This window comes from Leopardus geoffroyi, chromosome D4 (assembly GCF_018350155.1).
Source record: "Leopardus geoffroyi isolate Oge1 chromosome D4, O.geoffroyi_Oge1_pat1.0, whole genome shotgun sequence".
Taxonomy (NCBI): Eukaryota; Metazoa; Chordata; class Mammalia; order Carnivora; family Felidae; genus Leopardus; species Leopardus geoffroyi.
In genome coordinates this window covers 2,302,525-2,324,423 of record NC_059342.1, presented here as the reverse complement: position 1 = coordinate 2,324,423, position 21,899 = coordinate 2,302,525, and the positions used below count along the sequence as shown (strand labels likewise).

General features: G+C 57.1%; 1 long non-coding RNA gene across 4 annotated transcripts in view; it reads left to right on the top strand.

Annotated features, from left to right (window-relative positions):
* The window catches only part of LOC123592626, a 49,629-nt gene extending 36,935 nt beyond the window's left edge, over window positions 1–12,694 (top strand). Inside the window, exons 5-7 of one of the 4 annotated variants that reach the window (XR_006709877.1) lie at window positions 3,887–3,963; window positions 8,306–8,355; window positions 10,335–12,694. This is a non-coding gene — a long non-coding RNA (uncharacterized LOC123592626). Of the gene's footprint in view, window positions 1–3,886; window positions 3,964–6,528; window positions 6,869–8,305 lie in introns of all 4 variants that reach the window. The other 3 variants (XR_006709875.1, XR_006709876.1, XR_006709874.1) reach the window with 3 other exon arrangements.
* Window positions 12,695–21,899: the final 9,205 nt, after the last annotated feature.

Here is a 21,899-nt window from a genome sequence, read left to right as displayed (position 1 = left end):
GCGACCCATCCACCACTCTGACCACCCGTCCCAGGTCCTGTCTCCCCAGACCTCTGTGGGCGAGGCGGGACAATGGGGACTGGAATCCTGGGAGGGTTTGTCTTTACTCAGAAGACACGGGGGTTAGGAGAGAAGGGAGAAAGAAAAATCCCCCTTTTCTGGAAGATAAATAAAGGAGAAAAGGCAGAAAAGAATTTAAAAAGACAAGGGAGATGGGGCGCCTGGGTGGCTCAGTCGGTTAAGCGTCCGACTTTGGCTTAGGTCATGATCTCGAGGTCCGTGAGTTCGAGCCCCGCGTCGGGCTCTGGGCTGACGGCTCAGAGCCTGGAGCCTGTTTCAGATTCTGTGTCTTCCTCTCTCTGCCCCTCCCCCGTTCATGCTCTGTCTCTCTCTGTCTCAAAAATAAATAAACGTTAAAAAAAATTTAAAAAGACAAGGGAGGACCCTCCAGCTGCTTCTCCACAGCCCAACGCCACAGAGGGACCTGGATCCCTGGCAGGTGAGAGGTAGGCCAACTCACACTTGCAGTCTGGGTTGCGCAGGTAGAGGGGGCTGGGGTCAGCCTGGTTTGTCGCTGGCACAGGGGCTGCCCCGCTGCCGCCTTCTGTTTGCTGATGCCTGCACACCGACAGTTCTGCACGGGCCTTCTCAGCCCCGGCAAAACCGCGGGTGTCCCCCCGGCCTTTCTAGAGCGACGGCCCCTGCTCCTTCCACACTCTCCTCTGTGGGGCACGGGGCACCTGCACCCGTTAGACCCGACGTGCAAACGCAGGCTTCAGGTGGAGCACAGGGCGGTGGTGCCCCCTCCCGGCACCGTGCTCCCTGGACCGCCCGCGGGAGTCACGCTCAGCGTCCTGGGGCCGGTTCTCAGCCTCTGTCCCCTGCCCCATCTCCAGTCTCCTCCAGCACCTGACCGTGCGCAGGCGTGAGTGAGGCCCCCTGACACCTCCTGCCTCTGCTCACCCCCACCTTCCGGAAGGGGGGCTGCCCGGGGCACTGGCTGCTGCGAGGCCGAATGAGTAAAGGAGACCCCAGAGGGGGGATGCATCCTGGGGCCTGGGACACGTTCCCTGGGGGTCTGAGAGGGGAAGGCTCCCCAGGACTTGATGCTCAGCCCACTGAACCCAAAGGCCACATTGCTTAGCAAATGTCTTTTCCCCCCGCTCTGCCCTGGACACGCCGAGCAGGGGTGGATGATTCTGCACGTGGTGGGCCAGACCAGGGCCGGGACCAGAACCAGGAGCATTTCAGAAGTTTCAAGTGGTTCACCTGAATGGTGCTGGTGCGCCTTTAAAGGCATTTATAATTAGGTGGAGAGATTTAATAAAAAAGAGAAGGAAGGAGGTTGAATTTGGCTAATTATCTGCTCAGATTCTTTCCTGTAGAGGATTTAATTAGCTGAATGGTTCTCACCCAGATGTCGAAAACAAGACTATATGTTGTTAAATATTCATTTAGGACATTGTTTGAAATGGGTGCATAATAGTTCATGTTCTAGAAGATCTGTATAATTATCCATTCTATGGTCCTTTAACCTTTCAAATTTCTCCCAACTTTCTTTTTTCTTTCCTTTTTTTTTTTCTTTTAGAGGGATAGCACAAGAGCGGGAGGGGCAGAGGGAGAGGAAGAAAGAGAAGCTTTGTCACAGGGCTTGATCCCATGACCCTGGGATCATGATTTGAGCTGAAATCAAGAGTCCGATGCTCAACCGACTGAGCCACCCAATGCCCCTCAATTTTTACTATCCCAAGCTCTTATGCGTTTCCTCAAATATTGCACTATGTGTGACGAATATTTTCATTTTTAATCCAATATACTGTGTAAAAAGTAGCATGGCACTATTTTAAGTTGCATTACTTTTTAAATTTTAGAATGATAACTTTTAAAACATGTTCATTGCCCATCTATAGGTACTTTCATTTTGGGAGGTGATAGTCATCCTTATCTGGTGTTATTAGTTTCTCTGCTATTATAATTGCTCGTTTGGGGGCACCTGGGTGGCTCAGTTGGTTCAGCATCTGACCTCAGCTCAGGTCATGACCTCGCAGTTCACGAGTTTGAGCCCCGCATCCGGCTCTATGCTGACAGCTCAGAGCCCGGAGCCTGCTTTGGATTCTGTCTCCCTATCTGGCCCTCCCCCGCTCTTTTTCTCTCTCTCTCTCTCTCTCTCTCTCTCTCTCTCTCTCTCTTTCTCTCTCAAAAATAAACATTAAAAAATTTTTTTCTGGGGTGCCTGGGTGGCGCAGTCGGTTAAGCGTCCGACTTCAGCCAGGTCATGATCTCGCGGTCCGTGAGTTCGAGCCCCGCGTCGGGCTCTGGGCTGATGGCTCAGAGTCTGGAGCCTGTTTCCGATTCTGTGTCTCCCTCTCTCTCTGCCCCTCCCCCGTTCATGCTCTGTCTCTCTCTGTCCCAAAAATAAATAAACGTTGAAAAAAAAATTTAAAAAAAAAATTTTTTTTCTAATAAATGTTTTTTTAATCCTTAAAAAATAAATAAATAAATCCTCATGTTGCTCCCAGTTTGTTGTTCGCCTTCTGAGTTGTCTGCGGTGACTCTCTCTCCTAAACTAAGGCAGAGCCATCTCTTACACGTTTATGTTTATGCTTGGAACCGCTCTTGGCCCAAACGAGCTCTCAAATGCTCCCCTGTAATTAAGGAAACTAGGTTGTAAGAGAAGAAATAGTGCCCAGACTCTACACCTAGAAGGAGTAGGAGCAGAACCGAACCCCGATCCTTCCTCAGACTCCTCCTGCTACTCCTCAGGCTCTCTCTGACCAGCTGCCTGGCAGATATGCACCTGAGCCGGGCGGAGAGGGAGGCAGGCAGCTGAGCAGCGAGCGGTGATCCGAGGAGACCTAGGGCCTCGGTGAGCCTGGCTTCCCCTCGTATATCCCCAAGCATTTCCTAACAAATACCAATCTTCTAAAGGCCTTCCTCCCGTGAAGCCAGATTCCTTGCTAATAATAGAAGACAGAGAAAGCAAGAGACAGCTGACTCCTTTGGATCTTTCGCAGCTACGGGAAGGTAGGAATCGCCAAGGCCTCACTTCAGAGAAGGAACATCGCTTCCAGAGCTGCTCAGCACAGGCAGTTTCTGGGCCCGGCCTCACCCTGGGTGTTTAAGAAACGGTTGGCAGGCATCTTGTCTCTCATCCCTACCAACGCCTGGCACGTGGTAAAGGGCCAGCTAATATTTGTGGATCATTCCGTGTGAACTCGCACGCTGCAGGTTGTTGTAGATACAAAGGGCGTCAGAGGGAGAACCCACCCTGAGGTCAGCAATCAGCGCCATCCCAACAGGACGGCCGCTGGGTCCCCTGCCACGCAGCCCAGCTCTGGTCCCTTCTGGCTCCAGCCCTGGGAAATCCAGAACATTCTTCACGAGCAGATACGCAGGGCAGGTCCCCAACAGGGACGACATCCTACCAGGCAGCTGGGGCTCTGCCTGCCAGAGTCACGCCCCATCAGCTGGGACTGTCATGTGGGGAAGGGTAATGGGGGATGGGGACACCGGGACTGCTGGCTAGAAAGATGTCTACGTATCCACACACCTGAGTTGGCCTGGCTTGAGCCCCAGGGTGCTGATGTAGACCCGGTTCTAGCGTGTTCGGCTGAAGCAGGAGGCCCCCCCGGGCCTCAGCTGGAAAAGGACAAGCAGGTGGACGTGGTGACACAGAGGCCACGGCAACATCACTCACAGAAGCCCTGGAGATCTGTGTGTCCGCCTTTCCTCAGGGACGTGAAGTGTGTGCCCAACAAGCCGCTGGGCCCAGCTCCTGCTTTCTCAGGGCCGCAGGGTGGTCGATCTCTGGCGTCCGTCTGACTTAACACCTGCCCCTACTTGTAAGTTGGGCACAACTAATGTTTCCTTCTGTGTAACCTCGAAGGTGTGGTTCCGGTGACCAAGAGGGGTCTTCGTGACTTCCCCATCCTTGAAGGCAGGACCACCAGCTGTCCAGGCGAGGTGAGCACCCTCCCCCACACCCCTTCTCAGTGCAGATGGGTGGGTGTTAGGGGGCCCAGACTACACTGTGGGCCGGAGAGAAGGGACGCTACTCAGCCATTTTATGCCACCCTTTGCGTTAGACCCATAGGGCTCGTTTTCAAGAAATTTGTTTGCCCAGCACCAGGGACACGTCCAGTGTCCAGGAAGAAGCCACACTTGGCTGGACATGGGGACGGGGGAGCGGTGGGGGAGGAATGAGTGCGGGACCCTTGTGAAGGCCAAGGCCAGGTGGAAGGAAGCAGACGCTGTGCATGCGAAGAGGGACGAGGTGCTCCTCGTTCTTTATTGACCCTTGTACAAGGCAGCCCCGCCCTGTCCCCAAGCCCCCTCTGAGTCTACAGGACGTTGTAAGTGCTCTGAGTTTACCAATGACTTGAAGGCAGGTCACATGGGTGGTAAAAACAAAAAACTCCCTTTCCTCCCATCTGAGAACATCCCCCTGGATCCTCTGCTTGCCTGTCCCTCTGCACTTTATGACAGACCCCCCTCCTGAGAGGTGTGTCCGGGACACCTCTCCACGCAAAGGACGCAAACCTTCATTCCCTTTTAATTTCGCGTAGTATTAAGCGTGCAGGGGAACCGCTGCTCACTCACTATCTCCTACCATTGGAGCTGAAGTCATTTCAACGTTTCGCTGTAGCAGCAGCTCCCAGCATGGCCCCACAGCTGCGGGATTGGGGGCCGGGGTGTGCGGGGGCCCCGGGGCCTCCCTCAAGCATCCCGTGTCCCAGGGGGGTGGGGAAACTGCTCCCGACGCCCATGGGCACCTGCTCCAGTGAGGGCTGGGGCCAGGGCTCCGTGGGAGGCAGGGGCCATGCTGGCTGCTCCCAGGGCCCCGGGGGCTGGGGCTGTGGGGGCAACACGTCCGGCTCCAGTGAGGGCGAAGGCTGCCAGCCCCACCACGGCTGCGGCTGCGGCTCACTGGAGGCGGGAGGCTGTTCCCAGCCCTGCAGGGCACAGTCCCCGTAGGGCAGGAGCTGTCCCGGGTCCCCCCACTGAGCTCTGGTTTCTTCCGGCTGGGAGAGGGGCTGCAGGGAAGCAGGAAGCGGACACAGGGCTTCGGGGCTGAAGCCCAAGGGAGAGAGATAGAAATCTCCGGAAGGCTCGCCCAGTGCGCTGCCTGGAGTCTCCAGGTCACGCAAGGCCACGTTCTCGTCCACGACAGCAGCGCGCCCCGATGGGATGGCCTGACCAGAAGTGCCCTCCGGCGCCAAGAAGTGGCCAGCGGTGCTCGGGGCCCCCACAAAGCTTGGCTGGCAGGCGCAGTGGGGGGCGCCCCTGCCGTGCTGGCCGGACCCCGGCGCCTGGGCACCTGCCTCCACGCCTGGCCTCCTCTGGTTGCTCTTGGGGATTCGGGCTCTCCGGTTCTGAAACCAGACCTGCAGGGGCAAGGATGGGCATGGAAGGGGAGACAAAGAGGAGACACTGTGTAATAAAGCCAGGACAATCATCATCACCGCGTAGCCGAGGTTAGACGGTCACCAAATGAAACTTTCAGAGTTTAGAACGAAAGCAAAATCCCTGGCTCGGCTGATCAAACCATTCCCTGTGTGGCCCTCCCTAGCTTCCAGGCACCTCTCCCCAAAGCACCCACCTTGTACCCGTGCACACGCGCACACTGACGGACACTCATGGACACACCAGTGCTACGGGAAGGCTGCCTCGGGGAAACACTGGCTCTCTCCTGCCCGAGCTAGGGTAGGCGGTTATCATTAGGCCTTAACGTGATGCCTGGAGGCTGGCAAAGGGGAGTCACTGCCATGGAGGGGCAGTTAGAGACCTGTCCTGGGAGCATTCCAAGGCAAAGCCAAGGGAAGCTGGAAGAAACCAGCCCCTCCCACGACAAAGGCCAGAGACCCTGCCCAAATAAGGGAAAAACGGCACAAAACCCTAGTCCCCTCCCCTAGTAATTAATATTCCACCCCCGGTTAACAACTATCAATAAAAGACAGAGCCCCAAACCCTGTGTGTCCTGGAGCTCGCTCACATCTCCAGAGTTCGCTCTTTAACAAACTCTCCTACTAGCACCGTTCAACCACTGTCTGGTCTGTCCTTGAATTCTTTATGGGGACCAGACCAGAGCGTCTGGTGTTGTCCAGGGGGCTCCACGGTCCACCAGGCAACACTCACACTCCGGCTCCCGCGCCCTCTCCCCGATCCTCCGTTATCCGATAACCATGGGGGTGCTGGTCAGAGCGCACAAGCTTGCAGTCTTGAGATGAACGAGTTCTGGAGGCCTCATAGAGCAGGGGGGCTATAGCTAATGATATTGTATCACAGGGGCGCCTGGGTGGCTCAGTCAGTTAAGAGTCCGACTTTGGCTCAGGTCACGATCTCCTAGATCGTGGGTTTGAGCCTCCCAGCTGGGTTTGGGTCTCCCAGCTGTCTGTGCTGACAGCTCGGAGCCTGGAGCCTGCTTCGGATTCTGTGTCTCCCTCTCTCTCTGCCCCTCCCCCACTCACCCTCTGTCTCTCTCTCAACAATAAATGAACGCTAAAAAATTTTTAATGTATTGGAAAACAGTGAAGGGCTGAATATACAGTCGAGGGCCAGATCACCTGCGACCAGATCACAACAGAACCCCTAGAGCCATCAGCTTCGACCATGCCCACCCAGGACCTGCTTTCAGCTTGGGACCAGCAGCCCAGTCTGCTCCCCAGACCAGTACACAGGTGCCCCTCTGGCTGACCGCGCTGGCGTCCGAGTACCTATACCTTGCATTGGCAGCTCCCCATCCCTGCCTGCCTCTGAGGCTCTGCTGAACCAGCGACCGGGCTGCACCCCGCCAAGATCACCCCGCAGCCTTCACTTGCTCTGTCTGGGTGGTCCCCTCTCCACCACACAAGGAGTAAGATGGACGCCTGTGAGTAAAGCCTCTTTCTGCCCAGGTTCAATGTCCGGTTCCTCTGGGGGGTCACCTGGGTCGGGTGGTTCCATGCCCCTCCCAGCAGCGGTCAGCCAGGCCTCCCCTCCACTCTTGGAAAACACAACAGAGGCCTCTTTTGGGGCCCAGCCACCAAGCGAGGCCTGAAGATCCCACAGAAAGATGGGACGTAAATAGGCAAAACAACTCCCAGGATTTGCTTGCCCCAGGGGGAGAGAAAAAAAAAAAATCCTCCGCACAAACTGCAAGACAAAAGCCCAATCCTCCAGCAGGCCGTTCCCAGAACTGCCACCTGGCACCCTCCCACACACACCCTGGCCCGGGGCCAGGCCCAGGTGCCGGCCCGCAGGGTGCTGGTGCAGCCTGTGGGAGCCAGAGCCTCTGCGAATCCTGATCACAGCTGCCCCAGCACACTTGGCCCCGGGAACTCACTCGCCACCCAGGCGCCAGCCGGACCGAGAACGTCAGGGTTTTCCTCCCGGATCTGGGAGCTGCTTGAGCCGAAACCTGGAACCCACCCACCTCACCCCAAGTACTGAACTTCTGTGGCCAATTCTTTCTCCTGGGGAAGGTCAAGTTGTACTTGGCATGGAGGGCTGTTTGGGCTGACGGGTTCTGGGAAGGTGATCTAGTCCTGAAGGGCTGTCTGCCCCTCCCTGAGTGAGGTTTCCAGGCCCGCCGATAAAAGGCCACTAAATCTAACGTCACAGGCTTGGGGCTTTCACTAAGCTTTTCTGTATCCTGGTTCTCTTTGTAAGGTTTGGGCCAGCAGGGGGCTTCTAGGACAGATACTGACGGCTCAGGCTATCTATTGCTTCTAGAAATAGGAAGCCCCAAGGCTTATCTCTCAGCCCCTGTAGGGTGTTTTTGGTAACCCTTCTCCCCTCTGGGCTGTGGTTTAATTATCTCTGGGGTTAGGTCAAAATTTTTTAAAATTAGCAAACCCTTGGGGCACCTGGGTGGCTCAGTCGTAGAGTGTCGACTCTTTTTTTTTTTTTTTTTGATTTCTTTTTTTTTTTTTTTTTTCAACGTTTATTTATTTTTGGGACAGAGAGAGACAGAGCATGAACGGGGGAGGGGCAGAGAGAGAGGGAGACACAGAATCGGAAACAGGCTCCAGGCTCTGAGCCATCAGCCCAGAGCCTGACGCGGGGCTCGAACTCACGGACCGCGAGATCGTGACCTGGCTGAAGTCGGACGCTTAACCGACTGCGCCACCCAGGCGCCCCAGAGTGTCGACTCTTGATTGCGGCTCAGGTCACGGTCTGTGGGATCAGGCCCGCGTCAGTGCGGAGCCTGCTTGGGATTCTGTCTCTCTGTCTCTGCCCCTCCCCCAGTCATGCTCTGTCTCTTTCAAAATAAACAAACATTAGAAAAAAATTAGCAAACCCTTAAGCATTGTTCATTCTCATGCAGCAGCCTGTGATCCGTCCCACCACCCTCATCAAGGACCTCGAAAGCGGCTGGTAAGAAATGGGGGGGTGGGCCCTGGAGGCCAGTGGGGTGACCCTGAGTCTGCTGCACCTGCGAGCCACCTGGGGAGATTTCGGAACTCCAGGGCCCAGCTCGAACCCAGACTCAGTAGATGGTCGGCTCTCCGGGAGGGCTGGGCCCACAGCACACGGGAGGGCAAGGGTCAAAGGGTAGGGGTCGGCATGCTGGAGTCACCTGGCAGTTTTAAAAACTTCTGCACATCTGTTCACTCCCAGAGATCCTGATCACAGTCTGGGATGAGACCCTGATGGTCTCAGATTGAAAGGCGCCTACACAGCAGAATCACCTGGGGGGGTGCTTCCCAAACAACCTTCGGTATCTGGGCTCCACTCTCAACGACTTGGGTTTCATGCAGGACAGCGGCCCTCAAACCCAGGCTGCACCCAGCAGCCTTCCTGGAGGCGGGGCCCGGTGCCCCCAGCACTGAGACCCAGAGGACCCCATGACCCGGGACCCCCAGGATCCCTGACATCCTTTCGGGATCGCTGTTAGCTCACAACGCTTTCCTTTACAACGCCCAGATGTAATCTGCCTCTGCCTACTTCACACCCCACTTTCTCAAGGGTTTCTCAGAGCCCTTGGCAGAGGGGAGCCGCACCCCTGCTCTTCCCGCCTCCTCTGGCATCCTCTCTGAGTAAATTTTCTGGCTGGGACAATATGGTTGCTTATCTTGAAAAATAAGTTTCGGTTTACACGTAATGGGTTTGTTATGTTTTTTTTTTTTTTTAATTAGTAAATATTTGAAGATTTCTCTTCATTGCTAACATGGTAACTGTTTGGCAGATACAACTCTCAGATCACCAGTTCAGGCTCTACCCCTTGCCAGAGCTGGAACCTGTCACCAAACCTCCGTCATCATTGTCCCGGCCCAGCTAAAGGGCATAATTCACGCCTACTCGCAGGGGAACTGAGAGGCTTCACGCAAAGCGGGTTGTTAAGCCCGAGCTAGAACAGACGCTCAGTGCAAGGTTCCTTGCCCCCCTCGCCCTCCCGTCAGGGAGCAACCGGTCTGTGGTCACCTGGATTCTGGGCTCGGGGATCTGGGTTCGCCGAGCCAGCTCTTCTCTGGCAGTGATGTCAGGGTACGAGTCCCTCTCGAAGGCCTCGATGAGCGCCTGGTACTGGGTCTTGCTGAACTTGGTCCGTTTGCGTCTCCGACCTCCCTGGGGCGCTGGGGCGGATTCGCACCCAGAAAGAGGAGGTGTTAGTCTGACCCCACGTTTAGGTCCGTTTCGAGACTCGCTCCCCGTCCAAGTCAGCGTGCAGCCTCCCCAAGACGAGGTGTCCGCCTGCAGACACGGGACTCCGGCCCCTCTGAAAAAGCCTCCCAGTCGTCCCGAGCTGCTGCCCCTGGCCGGTGCCCTAGGCGGACGTGCTGGGGACCCTCCCTGAGCTCCCGCACCGACGGCTGCACCTGCTCTCCCCGCATGAGCTGAACCCCCCCCCCCGCCCCCAATCCCCGGCTGCGGGCTGCGGGGGCATCTCGGAGGGCTCGGCCGCTCCGGGATGGGCACGACTGGGTCTCCCAGCCTCCGACGGCCCACTACCTCTGCTTGTGCCCAAGACACACGAGTGGGGAGAGAGGCCAAAAACCACAAGATGAGGAGACTTCGTGTGCAAAAGCCCAGCCCAGGGGATTTCTGTCTGTCGACACGGGTTTTTTTCCCCCGTGACCTGGGGAGGCTTGCTGGTCCCCAACCCCGGGCCGGGCAGAGCGGGCTCCCCTCTGACGGGATTTAGGTCAACACAGAATCCGCTGTGGAGAAAAGCCCGCAGAATACACGGCCCGGGGGAAGCCGGGCTCCCTTCCCTCCTCCTGTCCTCCTCAGGCGCCACAGTGCCAGCCAGCAGCCCCCACAAGAGGGGACTTGTGGACTGAAAAATGGTGTCGCCCGTGCTCCTCGAGAGGGCCTTTCCGGGTCCGGTCCGGGGTGTTGGTCTCTCTTCCCAGGTCCCCAAACCAGACGTCACGGTGAGCAACGCCTGAGACCTGCCTGGACCCCACTGCCCGGCCTCTCCGGCCACCAACCCCACCCCCAGGACCCCCCTCTAGGACTCACGGTCTGAAGACATGACCAAGCTGGAGACTGAAGCAGGTCGGAGGGATCTCGGTAAGAACTGCCTCCCTCTCTCCCACCCGCCCCAGGTCTTATAGAAAAGGCTGAGGGTCCCACCCAGTTAAGCCCCTGGTTAGCACTTTGCAAGACCCACCTCCCTTAATACTATCTTCTCGGGAAGCGATGATCCCAGAGTGGTGCCGGACCACCCGTCCCTCAACTGCTCTGAGCCCTGCAGGGCTGCGCGGGGCGAGCGCACCCGCATGCGTCCGGGCTTAAGACAGGACTTCAGGCTGCCAAGTGCAGGCTTTGCCGACCACGTGCGTTGCCAGTGGGTGCTGTTTTGAGGGGCTCGGCCACCAGCGAATTAAGCAAAAAGAATGTCAGCGAGCACCTGCCGTGCAGCACAAATACGCGCCCCCTGCCCAGACCCGCGCCCAGAGCAGACCGGGCCCCACACTCCTTGCTCAGCTGCCGCGGAACCCTCGACTGCTGCTTCCTCATCTGTACCCTCTGAATCGTAACGGGCAAAGTGTGACCACGAAACGAGCTTCTCGTAAGGCAGCTGCCTCTGTGCCTGCCTGGCCCCCAGAAGGTTCGGATTCAGGTTGGTGCCGTACATCCGAGCCCCCTTCTCCTGAACCTGGGTGGACGGATCAAGTCCCAAGGGTTTTAGTAGTTTAGTAGTGTGTAAATCCACGTGAACAGGACGGCCCGTTGCGACGGTCCCCAAGCTTCGGGTCCCGGGAGAGGCGGAGAAGAGCAGAGGCTGCAGTGTCTTCGGTCGAAGGCTTATCTCACTTCGGAGAATAGCAGGGCGGGGCGTTTCTTGCAACCACGTTTAATGGGCGCAAGTATCGCCTTTCAAACTGTGTCGGGTTTTGCTCTGTTTTGTTTCTGGCTGGATTAATTTGCAAGTGAAAAGTTCTGGGCCGTCCTCGTGAGGTTGACTCAGACGAGCAAAGAAAGAGAAGAAATTATTTTCACCCAAGTCTGTGCCGAACTGATAGACGTCAAGTGTCCGAGGGGGCAGCCCTGAGGAGATGGAGCAGCTGAGAAGCTGCGTGGGACTGTCCTGGGGGCTGCTGAGAGCCACTGGAAATGCCACGTTCGACTCCCCAGAGAGTCCCGGGAAGCCTGGTCCTCGAGCTGCAGGCCGCGAAGCTCGGGGGCGCAGGAGCACTGCCCTCCTGGCCTGCTTCGAGGGCCCAGCTGCTGTCCGCCCCCCGACAGGGAAGAAGCGGGCCACGAGTCCAGAGTGCTTCCAGTCGTAAAAGGCACCCCCGTTCTGGTCAGAAATGATCCCCAAAGCTGTGTGTCCTTGAAGGACGTGCGCAGGGTCTCTGAGTGTGCTCAACATCAGAGAGCCAGCCTGGGAGGGACGGAGCCGCCCGACAGCTACTAACGTCTCCGCTCCTCCCCTGGGGGACGGACACACCAGCTACAAGCTACCTCAGTCCCCCCACGCAGCCCCAGGTTGCCCCATGCCGCCCTGAAGCCACCACACACCACCCCACAATGATCTCAAAGCTTCACATAGGCCACTGCAACCCTACAAAGACCCTACGAGGCCCCCAGCACCCCACACGACCCCCAGCGCCCACTGCCGGCCTCTCCACCCTTGAAAGCTCTCCCTTCTTCTCTGGCCTCCCACGGTCCCATTGAAGACCTGCGAAGTCTGAGGCGCACCCCCCGCCCGTGCAGGGGCGAGTGGAAGAGAGAGGGGGTCCCGAGGCGCAGGCGTAAGAAGGGCTGGGATACGTGACCCGAGCAGGTTGGCACAGGAGCAGAAGTTCTAGAAAGGTGTTCCGGGAGTTGGTGGTAGTAAAGGATGGATCCAGAGACTGAGGGGGCTGTTCCGCAGAGGGACTCTGGGGTCCGGACCCCCCGCTTGGGGCCAAGCCCTGGCAAAGCCCTGTAGCAAGCGGTCCTCACCTCTGCTCGCATCCCCATTTCTTCCAGAGCAGAGGCCAGGCCCGGGCCCGCGACAGACGCAGCCCTGGATTCAAGCCAGCCTTGGCCCTGACCTGTGGCCAGGCCCCTCCCCTGCCACAGGCCGTGAGGGCGTTTCTGTCCGGCAGCCCACACGTGGCGACTCCAAGCTGGGATGTGCCGTGAGCGGGTACGCACTCTGCTTTGTGAACACTCGAGACACACAACGTGAAGCAGCTCAGTGACGTCCGTATTCGTAATATGGCCAAAGCAATGACACGTTTGACAAACTGGGTGGACTAAAATGTATTATCAAAATCCGTGTCACAGTGGACACTGAAGCTGCCGGCAGACCTCGCCGCTGTGCGGGCAGAGCTGGGGAGCCAGCCCCGGCCCTGGGACAGCTGCCTGTCTGCGTTTCCACGGCAACGCGCGGAGGGATGCCAAGCCTCCTGCCTTTACAGACAGATGCTTATGTCCTCTATCTTTTTCCCAAATCACCCCCGAAAACAGTTGACGATTCCTGACCTCTGCCCCTTCCCCACCTCTCTGGAAGAGAGGGCCCAGGACACCTGCGGAGTTGATCGCTGCCCAGGTGCACAGGTAGCGCTCCCAGAGGGAGACGCATTTTGGAGACTGAGGACTGTGCCCTTGGTGGAGAGAGGGCCGGCTCTCCCCTTGCCTTTGTCCAGCGAACTGCCCTGCCTAAGGACAGAGTGTGGCCTTGATGGGACACTTTGCTTTCTGAGCCTCGGTGTCTGTAACAGTGAAACTCGAAAAGCTTTTGAAATGCAAACAGACTGGCCCTGGCCCACATGGAGCACCACCCAAGGATTTCATGGCTCCAGGCAGGAGGGATACACTAGTCCCAATGTTGGCTGGGCCTTTTCTCCAAGTTTCTATTCCTAGGAGGTTATAACTATGAGTCAGAAAATTACCATAAATTACCCTGGGGCTGGGGCTGGGGGTAGGCTGAAGGCCGGGGGGGGGGGTGGGGGGGGGGTGGGGGGGGTGGGAAATCACTTCCCCAAGGGGACCACTCCCACCACTGGCAGAGCCCAGAGCCAACATTGGAACCTGAACTTGAGAGTCCAGACTTTGGGGGGTGGGGTGCTGCTGGTCATGATCAAGCTTCTGTCACTTGAAAACGGCAGCGGTCTGGGGTCAGGACACAGACAACACCACAGAGACAACAGTCCCTTCCTCCACATCCTAATTTTGTTAGTTCCATTAGGAAAATATGTCATACAAATGAAGTTAAAACCCAACAATAATCCCAGTTTTTGAAATGGTATAAAACTGGGGCGCCTGAGTGGCTTAGTCTGGTTAAGCATCTGATTTAGGCTCAGATTATGATCTCAAGGTTCGTGGGCTCAAGCCCCGCATCGGGCTCTCTGCTGTCAGCGCAGAGCCTGCTTGGATCCTCTGTCCCTCTCTTTCTCTGTCCCTCCCCCGCTCATGCTCTCCCTCAGAAATAAAATAAGCATTTTTAAAAAATGGTATAAAGCTAGAGTAAAACATCTTCCAGGTCCCCATGGCCCCTGACGCCCGCCCCTCCGACGGCAACCCCAGGAGAAACGTTTACTTTGTCCCGCTGCATTTTCCTTGTGTTTCTATATATAGTATCTCATTTATTTACAAACAACGTGAGCAAGCTACATCTGTGAGGCACTTCCTGCGGCAGGCCCCAGTGCAGCTGACCAGGGTTCACTCGCCCTCCAATCATCCTGCCTCCACGGATAGGCGTGTCCTTTCTCTCCTGTATTTTGGAGTCCGGTGGACGTCCCTGCAGGGACAGATGAGCGTTGAGGAGACTCATCTCGGGTGGGGAGAGGGGAGGGGGCAGGGCGCTGCCTCAGCCCAGCAGGACTGCCACATGTGGGGTGGCCTGGCCTCCGGGGAAGATGCCAAGCCCGGGCTGAGCCTCCCAGGAGGAAGGGGGTCTCGTTTACCCGCAGCCTCCACCTAGAAGGAGCTGTTTGATTCTGTCAGAGAGGAGGGATTGCCTGTGGGTAAGGACTTCGGCTGATACAGAACAAATGTTTTCAGGGCAGAATGTGTCCTCCTGTTGTAGCCAAACGTTGAAGCATCTTTACAAAGTCCTGGGTGAAGCTTGGAGACCCTCTGGCTCTACGTTGTCCCCACCTCCAGCCCGGGCAAGCCATCCACCTGCCAACGCTCAATGTTGCCTTTTTACGGAGCCCGAATAGAGAGAAGGGGCGGAGGCGGGAATCCCACGGATCAGCTTAGCTGAACTCTGGACGGTCTGTCCTGGGATGCCCGGCCCTCAGCAGTAGCCATCGATGGAGGAGCAGATATGTTTGTTTGTTTGTTAAATGTTTATTTATTTTTGAGAAAGAGAGTGGGGGAGGGGCAGAGAGAGGGGACACAGAGGATCCGAAGCAGGCTCTGCGTGATCAGCACAGAGCCCAACACTGGGCTCGAATTCACGGACTGTGAGATCATGACCTGAGCCGAAGTCGGACACTCAACAGACTGAGCTGCCCAGGTGCCCCAAGGACCAGATCTGTTAAAGGACATAGGTCCTGCTTTCTGCAGCTCCCAGAACGTACGTTGAATCGAGGCCGTCACGACAAAGCCTGGAGTGCATAGGCTCGCTGTTGGTAGTCCTGTTCTCAGCCATTGCCCCCAGGTGCATGGCGGGAGCCCTGCGACAAATCAGGGACCTCGGGGAGACGGAGGTTGTTGGATATTTCAGTTATATTCTACCTGACCTGATATCTGGAGGCCTCTCCTTGAGGTTGGCCTGTACCGTCGTGAGTTGTTCTGAGCAAAGCAAGGGGCGCCCGAGGCCCCGCACCCAAGGCCCCCGGGAACCTGTCCAGGTGGACCCTATCACTGTCCCTGTAAGAGGCCCCGTGCCCTCGGCCCCCGGGAACCTGCCCAGGTGGACCCCATCACCATTTGCCCAGCCGGTGGTGCTGTTGCTGATTCAAACTCGGAGCTTGGTGCTCTCTGCGTATGGTTGATTAGAGCGGCTGGGAATTGCTCTGGGATGTTCTCCGTTCCTGCAGGGCCAGTGGAGCTGGCCAGTCCCTTACAGGATGGGAATAAGAACGGCTTTTGGTCAGCCAGCAGGACATGTTTGGGGGAGATGCCCAGAGGGCGAAGGGCGCTGGAACAGTCAAGGTAGCAGAGTTGCAGGAACAGGGGCCATCCCTGCAGGTGGCTTGTGGGTGGGCACGGTCTGCTGGACTTGCTCCTGGGCCTCGAGTCAGGTCCACTCTGGAGTCTGAGCGAGGCGTGACCATCGGGGGACAGTGAGTACCCAGGGGGAGGTCCGGCCTTTGTGCTGGAGGGGAGCGGGAAGCCTTCGGACAGTGCCTGGGGTGCTGGCGGCGGTAGCGGGAAGCAGGGAGCAAGGCCTGTCGCGGGCGTGTCGCGCGCAAAGCAGGAGCTGTGGCCCAGTGCACCGAGCAGTGAACGCGGCAGCAGGAGGCCCCTGCCTCACGAGGCCCAGGCCGTCACGCCTGATGCGTCACGGGTGATGCGGGAAGTGCCCTCAGAGGGGCTGCCGTGGTTTACGGTCCACTGTGTGTCTGACCACAAAGGGGAAATGCTGCCCAGGGTGCCAGCCGGCGGGCAGGGGACTTGCTCCCAGTTTGCGAGCCTCTGCTAGAGGCAGGGTCTGCAAGCCCAGCTATTCCAGAAAAATAACACTCTGCGCGGTTGTCAGGGTCGGTCAGGGGGAGAGGCATGTGTGCAACTTGGCCTCCAGGTTACTGTGCCACGGGCACTGGCCCTCCCCCCCACCCCATGTGCAGAGAACACCTGGGAGGGGAAAGTCCCAGTGTCCAAGAGGTCACCGCGCACCGTCCCCATCATGCTCTCGGGCTGGGGTGACGTTGTCCGAGGCGCTGGTGTACTTGGGGGTGGTGGGGGCCAGCCAGGCGGAGGGCGACCCGCCCAGGAGGAGACCCACGAGGGGCAGGAGCAGGCTGGTGTTAAGTCCCGAGTCCATCTGCGAGGGCCCGGGCTCAGGGTGGCGCTGCAGTGTGGGCTCTGGGGCCCGGCGAACGGATCATAGGCAGTTCCACCTGCTCGTGGCGGGCGCGCCTCGTCCGCGTCCGAGTCTCGTGGAGACTCTATCCACGGTGCTTACAGATTCCAGACACACTGATGGGCTAGTCGTCACCATGTTTGTGGATGGCGGCTTCACAGTCCGGACACTTCTCCGTTAAACTGTGGCCTATCGTCAGAGCACACCCCTGCCAGCCAGACGGGCTGACTTGGTTACACTGGGAGGGCCCTCTGCCCGGGGCATAACCGGAGGCAGGGGATAAGGAGGAGCAACCGGTTTCCACGGCCCCAGTTAATGAGAGGGAGGTGAGCTCAGGGTCAGAACCCACGGCTGGCGGCCCACTGGCTGAAGCCAGCCTACCGCACTGGCACTGATTCTGTTCCAGCCCATAGTCCGGGACGCGTTACCCTCCGAGGCCCACCTGCCACCCTACCATCCGGGCTGTGCGGGGGAGAGCAGGAGCCACAACCCAGGAGAGCACGTACGGGCTGGCAGGGCCTCTCGGGGACTCGGTCTGGATATTGACCCCAGGTGCAGTGTGGCTGCCTCGGAGCCCGAGGTCATTCATCCCTCCACCTACAGCCTGAGGTCATTCACCCCTCCACCTAGGGCAGGGTGGAGGCTTGGCCCGCGTCTGCCGATAACAACCACTATATTCCAGGATTCCTTTGTGGATTTCACTTCCCAGTGGCATCACTAAGCAGAAGACCTCTTTGCCTGTCTCTGAGATCCACACAGTCCCACTAGAGAGGGGGAGAGAGACAGAGGATCGGAAGCAGGCTCCAGGCTCTGAGCTGTCAGCACAGAGCCCAACACGGGGCTTGAACTCACAGACCATGAGATCGTAACCTGAGCCGAAGTCAGACGCTTAACGGACTGAGCCACGCAGGCACCCCTGATGAATTTGTTTAAATTGATCAGCTATTATAACACAAATGTGAGGCAGCATCATCGGCCTTAGTCTTGGAGCTGGTACTGGGCCATCATAACCGGGACCACTGAAATCTGTACGACCTCTAAGCAATCTGCTGGGGTTGTCCCCTTGACTTTCCATTATAAGAGGGTCATATTACACAATCAGCCCTCAATCGGGTCACCAGTTCAAAAACTGAAAATAGAAATAAAAAACTCAAAAGATCTGAGTGGCGAGGGGAGCCTCCCCCGGTGACAGATGTGAATGACGCCCTCTGCGCTATGGCGGGATGAGGATCCCTGGGCCACTCACAAGGAGACATCGCAGGAGACAGGCAGCTGGTGCGAGGGTTTTGGAGCCCTGAGAGCTGGGACTTGAGCAAGACCAGAGCTTAGGGCAAACTCTCTGTCCACCGGAGGGACCCCCTTGGTTTAAAAGCTTGAGAAGCACGTCTTTGAGTAGAACGTTTTGCCTCTCTGTAAGCCAGGCTGCTTGGGACCGGTGAGCAAGGTAGAAATTCCACAAGGTGCCACATTCTAGAACTCACGACAGGACAGCCTGGTAAGTGAAACGGGCACCTTGATCCCGATCCACGATGTCTGGTGTGTGTGCCAAGAGAGACGAGCCCAGACCTGCTTAAGAAGGTGGTTACAGGTTGGCGGCAGCATTTCTAGAGGAACGGCCAGCAGGAGTAAAGTGAAGGTGACCCAGATAGTGGTGGGGTGCCTGCTGTCTCTAGTGGGGGCTGCTCAAGAATAGGGTCTGTTCCCCTGGGGCACAGGTCCCCTCCTGGCAGCCAGTTATGTACCAGCAAGAGACAATCCTGTGCCACCACTTTGCCTGGAGCCGCGGTGAGGGGCTGCCGTGCCCTGTGACCTGGTGTAAGGGGCCAACTCCGCTAGCGTACCTGCTAGTGGGTCAGCCGTGTCTAGAGGACTCGTCGTGTCGGGCTGTGTCTGGTACGCATGGAGGTGGCTCGCGTGACACGTTGGAACAGGCATGTCATTCGGAGCTGGAGTCCGCAACGTTACTACAAGGTGCTTCTGGTATTCGTTGGTGTGTGTGTGCAGAGATGCATGACCACAGTCAGCATGCATGAGCTGGTGATCTTTTTCCAGATGGAGATGCCCCAGGGAGGCCACTGTCTAGACCAGGCTGCTAACCCATTGCGTACCACCCAGGAGTCAACACTGTGTGTCTTGGGAGTCTCTTTTTTTTTCTTTTCTCTTCTTTTCTTTATTTGTTGTTGTTTGTTTGTTTGTTTGTTTGTTGTTTAAGTAAGCTTCATGCACCGCACAGAACCCAACGTGGGACGCGAACTCAGGACCCTGAGATCAAGACCCGAGCTGAGCTCAAGAGTTGAACGGTCAACTGACTGAGCCACCCAGGTGCCCCCTCAGGAGTGTCATTCTTCTGACCTATTGTAGAGCCGGGCATACTGTCACCGTTCTGCCGGGACTGCCCACCCCAATCAGGGACAGGCTGTGGGACATGCCCTGGCTTTCTGGGGCGCTGTGCTCCGTACAGCGGCAGCCCTGCCATTGGCGAAGAACTGGCTCCTTTTCCATGCCGTACCCTGGATGCCAAGGGCCCCCCAAACCGCTAGAGGGCCAGCAGTGGGGGTGCAGCCATCTGTGCCTCTACATCAGTGGTGAGGGGGCCGAGGGTGGGGGAAGCCACACCTTCCTGTAATCTGAAGACAAAAAACTCCAGTTCGACAGTGAGGCCTCGGTGGCTATGCTGAGCCAAGGCAGGATGGGGACTGTGTACCTCTTGCTCGGGCTGGGAGCCAGTAATGCCTCTGTCTGTGATAGGGCCCGGCAGGCTGCCAAACTTTGGCACTTGAGTGGCATGTACCAGGCTGCCGTCTGGGGCAGGTTTGGCCCAGAACCCCGCGCTCAAGTAAAGCCTTGCTCATCTTGGGGCGCCTTGAGGCATAATCAGGGGCAGCCAGTGATTGAACTTGGAGGTCCGAGCCCAGAGGGACCAAGGGCAGGGCAAGCTGTAAGGCAGTTTTCTGAGGTCCTCCCCAAGGAAGGCAGCCAATTGGCAAGTAACGGCACGAGTAGGGCCAAGCGGAATGGAGAGTGGGGACGTTTTGCCTCCGAAAGGTGGAGAGACCTGCCCTGCTCACCTGCCGCAGTGTCGTGGGAGAACCGGCTGTGAGGGGTGGAGGTTCACAGCGAGAGGAGTCTCGTGGCCCTCAGCGGACCGCAGTGTGCCGAGAAACTTGACAGAGCGGCTGGTCCTGGATCGTATTCGGAGTGGTGGTTCATCCCCCGCTGTAAATGTCGTGCTGCCTGGCGTGAGTCTTGCCGGACAGCATCTCAAGACCCCTGTAGCAGAATGTCCTCCATATGATGCTAAAGGCCACAGCGGGTTAGTTTGAGTGGATTCAGAGCTTGTCTGCATAGGTTATTTAGTTTGAGTGGATTCAGAGCTTGTCTGCATAGGTTATAGGAGACGCAGGGCTGTGCAGGGAACCCGTCCACAGCCGAGTAGGTGCCCTGGGTGTCTGAAAGTGAAAGCAAATCGATGTTGTGAGTCTTTACTGATGGGAATAGAGTAAAACACGCTGTCTAGATCTCAGACTGCAAAGTAGGGGCCCTGAGTTTTTTTGGTGTCATCGATCATCTCTGTCTTACTGGAAATGGGAGACTTAGTGGCAGGAAACTGTGCATTTAACTTGCCAGAGTCAATTGTTAGTCTCCACTCCTTGGTGGCCAGTTTGACACTGGGCAGACGGGGCTATTACAGGATGAGGTGGTGGGCTAATGACCCCAGGGTCAAGGGGCATCATCCCTCCGCACCTTGCTTCCGCCAGTATTTGTGCTAGAGAAGCAGTTGAGCAGGTTCCCATGAGAAATGCCAGCAATTTAGGCTTATTCCAGTAGATGTGTGTTGAATCACAGCCTTCTTGGAGCTTCCCTGGTGAAACCTGAACTTGGCCCTTTACACAGAGGGCAGGGAGACACCAAAGAAAGAGGCAGCTGACTCCCAGTTGGTAGGTGGTGGCTTTACTAAGCAAAGGAAACTTACATACAAGGCTTGTCTCGAGCAGCAAGATGAATGGATTCCTGCACCTGCCCCCCAAGTCTTCAGCGTTTACAAAGAGGCCCTCGGTGGGTTTAGTCACATGCACGATGCAGGTATTCTCCACACCACATCACTATCTCAAGTCCACATCCTTGGAGCAGCCTCTAGGATCGGGAAAGCCAAATGGAACCCACATTCCAAGGGCGGGAGGGGGTGAGGAGCCTCCAAGAGCCCGGGTCCAGCTCACAGGTCAACCGGCAGTCAATTCTCTTCGGTGACATTTCCCAACAATGTGTTGGTGAGCCAGGGCATCCATACCTGTAACAGGAAGAGGGAGCCAGGGGGCCAATAACACTAGCAGCTAATTTGGAAATATTGTGCCACAGACACGTCCAGCTTGACTTGTGCTCCCTCTGGTAGGGTGTAGGAGGCCCCCTTGGGGAATTTAGAAGGGTTACCTGGAATTACCGCGACTCAGGCTCCTGTGACTAAAAGAGCCAGGAATGTGGTTATTACCTTTGTCCCAGTGGACCGCCAGAGTCATAAATGGGGGCTGTCCCTGGAAAGGACAAGCTTCTCGTAGCTGCTGAGTCCTTAGGGTAAGGCTCTCAGGGCTCCCGAGCTCCCAGGTTGGGGAAGATTTGGGGGAGGGGGAAGAGTAGGCCCCAGGGCCCTCTGCAGTCCCCTGGGCCATGGACACTGGGCTGTGCTGTGATCACCTGTCAAGAGAAGCCTGCACCAGGGCTGCACAGATACGAGCTCACTGGGGACGCCCAGCTGGCAGAGCCGTGGCATGCAGCACCTTGCTCCTCAGAGCCGTCCTGGGCTTTGCCTCCGATGGGGGTGGTGTGTAGCTCAGGACCTGGAGGTGGAAAGGACGCTCTGGGAGGTGGGATGGGGGACCTGGCGTCCAGGGGCTGGCCTTCAGGTTGTGGGCCATTAGAATACTGCAAAAGCTGAGACTGAGTGAGTGTCTCCCTCATGGCAGGCCTCTGTGTCTATTTCTCTAGGGCTCCCCAACATTATGGGAGTTACCCCAGAAGTGCAGGAGTGCTGCCCTGTAATAATTTAGGGGGGGGGGGAATGCTCCCTGTAAGAAGAATTCTCTGGAGGTGGGGTTGACTGCTACGTCTTCGGGATTGGAGACGAAATCTGGGTCATCCAGAATGCTACCTTCGAAGGGGTGATGGAGGGCTGGGAAGATGCAGGAGGGACCTTAACCTTGCTTCCTTCCATAGGTACAACTAGACAACCTTGCTTCCTTCCATGGGTACAACTAGACAACTCATGCCAGCGTAATAACCCACAAATCGACCTGAAGCCCAGCATAACGAACCCCACATGGAAAGGTTGTGAAGAGATCACATCAAAGAAGGTAGGAAGGGCAGACACACAGTTTGGGAACAAAATGGACCATGGCCGTCCTCGGTGAGGAGAGAGCTGGTGGTGTGGAGAAGGGCAAAGAACAGACTTTCACACAAAAGCCCGTGACCCAGGAGGACAAATCCCCATAACATTTGGCTTTGAAAGCAACAG